We start from the raw sequence: 3,406 nt of genomic DNA, 5'->3' as shown, positions 1-3,406 counted from the left end.
AGGACTGCAGAAACCTGGAGCTTGTCCCAAAGTGCCCACAGGAACTATTGGAGGTTGTATTGGATAATGCTCAGAAGATGGATCATGCCTTGGGAAAATAAAGTGCTGCAGCTTTGGGTGTAAACACAAATGCATGGCCCCTGTCTTTAAAGTGAGTATGGTCCCAGGTCTCACTTTCCTATTGTTGTGAAATCACAACAAAGGCAACTTAAAGAAGAAAGAGTTTACTGGGGACCACAGTTTCAGACGGTGAGTCCATGACATCATGGTGGAGAACATGGCAGCAGGCAGACAGGCATGGCGCTGGAGCAGTAGCTGAAGGTTTACATCTTGACACACAATCATGAAGCAGAGCCCAAACTAAGTGGGAAGAGTGTGGGCCTTTGACACCTCCAAGCCTGTTCCCAGTGATGCATCTCCTGCAACAAGGCCACATCTCCTAATCTGTCCACAAATGCGCCAACAACTGTGAGCCAAGTATTCAAATGTATAACCCCATGGGGGTCGTTACCATTCAAACCACGCCATCAGGTCAAGGGATGTCCAAGGGAGAGATGTCCAAGGTATGTCCATGGAAGTAATTGAGTGTCCAGGGGACTTTGGTGGGACAGTCTCATGTTGCTTTGTCCACTGACTGCACACAAGGGTCTAGATGTGACCAAGAGAAAGAAACTGGAAGTAAATGGCAGCAGGACACTGGGGTACAGGCTCTGTGGCCCTCTCCTCTGCAAAGATCCCCACAGCGACTACAGTGACACAAGTCACCATGACAAGGACCACATGGCCATAAACTGGGATAGCGCACTCTTTCCATCCCCAGCCCAGGAGGGCTGACTCTCCCAGAGAACAGGCTTTCCTGGGAGGGACAGAGATAATGAGGTAAATGGAAATACTCGTTCATTTGAATGCCTTATGCAATAGGTAGGCCTGTGCAGGATGAAAGTAAGATGTAAATGTAACTAAAGAAACAGACGTGGGGGTCAGCATGAGAGCTGCACCAGTCTCTGCTACTGGTATTATTCTGACAATGCTGAATAGCTTTTTCTCGGCAGAGGTGGGAAAGTGTAAGAAGGGAGATCAACTAAGAGAAAGCTTAAGTTAGGGTACACGAATCCCACCAGACAAATGGGCAAGTTCTGGTGGGAGATTGTGGGTGTTCCCTGGCAGATGTGGGAATGATTGCCCTGGATAGCTGTGGTGTCTGGGGGTGGGAACAGGACAAGACCACATCCAACAATAATGAGCTGCCCAGCACAGCATGAGGGCTGAACAACTGGATCTTTCTCAGCAGATGAAAACCATGATCAGATTTCTCTTACACATGGATGACAGCCGGTGAAAGATGGATTCGATTATTATCAGGATGACTTATGACCAGCCCCAGAAGATTTCTTCTGAATCCATGGACACCATGCCTGCTACTCCCTAGCCATAGAATTACATCCTCAGAAACTGCAGTCCTATTATAATGTTGTGACTGCTTCCTGGTCTTTGTGTCTAAAATAAATGATCCTTGGTGTTCTCTGGCTGCAGAGTTCTTCACATTTGAGCACCCTCTTGTCTATTCTGATTAACAGTAAGCCATCTCTGTAGCCTCCAGAGAGTCCCATGAACACTGAGCCCACAGGATCCCAGCAGTCAAAAGACAATTTGTTCCTAAATAATCCCTCTTCCCATGCTGTGTCTGTGCCTGCAAACATGCAGAGGACAGAAGAGTATTTTCTGGGTGCATTCTGTGACCTTAAGTTTGGTCAAGCAAACAAAATGAAGTAAGCATGTCCCAACAAGGAGGCCTGCTGGGTCTGTGTTTACTGGGTCATGATTCAGGAGGAGCAGGAAGGACTCAGGAAATCCCCCATTCTAAGCAATGCAACCTCCTGCTGGACTGGATCTCCTACCCCAGGAGCACAGCCATGGCCTCTGGGGTGTGGGTTCTGCTGTTCATGAGTAAAGAGACTGGGGAGCTGGTTCAGGGGTTAACAGCACATGTTGCTCTTGGAGGACCTGAGGTTAGTTCCCACCAACCATCACAAGAGTAGCGCAACTTCCTATAACTCTAGCTCCAGGGGGATCTGACACCTCAGACCACATCAGACACCGGCCCTCATGTCACCTATATTCCACCCCCACACCATACCTTGCACATAATTTAAAGTAACTTTTAGATCGTTCAGAAGCATGGATTAGAAGCACCTGTTCCTGTCTACATTAGGTATTATAACTTAAGTGAAATACCTCCAGGAGTCTGGGGCCCTTCCCTATCCTTCAAGCCCAGCACTGGTGCAGGGAAGGGCTCTGCCCCTCCCTTGGCCTTAGCTGGATGCCTGGAAGCCAGTCCATGTTTGATGCCAGGTTCCCACAGCATTGCTGGGCTTCCTGGAGCATGGCTACAAAGGATCAGTCATGGGAAACCCTTCCTTTAAGATCAGAATCTAATCAGGAAACATTCAGCCTGTCCTCTCTCCTAGATCCCCGACTTCGTCTGCCAGAGTTTGTTGTGTCAATCACAGCACTGCTCCTGCACCTCGCACGGCTTCCCTAAGTACAGGATGGCCTGTGCCTCCTCCCATGGAGTTCCCTCTTCTGTCTCTCTTCTTGTTCGCCCACATGGACCTGCCAGTCATCTGCCCTCCAGCTCCTCCATCCAGGCCTGGTGCTGCTCTTTGCTACTGCAGCTAAACTCAACTCCACGGCTCCTCCATTTCTCAGCTGTGCCCCTGGACTTTGGATGGTTATCTTATCAATCTAGATTCTACTTTCATCCCTCAGTTCCCCTGCTCCTCTGGACTTCTGAAATCTTTGAATTCTGCGGTGACCTATTAACCCTTTATAGTCATTTCTGCAACACATGTATAAGTGTGTATGTGTATTTAGACAGAGAGATGTATTTCCTGTGTGTTGTGTAATATGTGATTTGACAGTTAGTATGAGTAATTAAGGTTGAAATAAAGAAGGCTGTGTTTGTCTTGGCCAGGGTTACCAATGAAAGCAGAACTGCCTGGTCAGTTGCTTCATTGAAACTGGTGTGTCTTAAGGCAAGCGATGATGGTCCATGCTTTCGATCCTAGAACTGAGGATTCAGCGCATAAAGGATCTCTGAGTTAGAGGCCAGCCTGGTCTACAGAACAAGTTATGGGATAGCCAGGGCTACAAAAATGAATCACATCAGGAAAAAAAATCCTAAAACAATACTGTATCTTGGGAATTATGGTTATTCCATAAATTATGACATTATAAACAAACACAAATGAATTTGCCTATATTTCTGACATAACATGGACAGAGAGATGGGGATAAGTTACAGGCCCCCAGGCATGTCTGTTCAATCTGAAGGAAGGATCGGAAACACATGGAGTAGAGCATGTGACCAAACAAACCCCCTTAGTCCCTGAAAAGTAACTCTACA

Source organism: Myodes glareolus, chromosome 9, assembly GCF_982192425.1.
Source record: "Myodes glareolus chromosome 9, mMyoGla1.1, whole genome shotgun sequence".
Taxonomy (NCBI): Eukaryota; Metazoa; Chordata; class Mammalia; order Rodentia; family Cricetidae; genus Myodes; species Myodes glareolus.
This window is presented reverse-complemented; position numbering follows the sequence as displayed.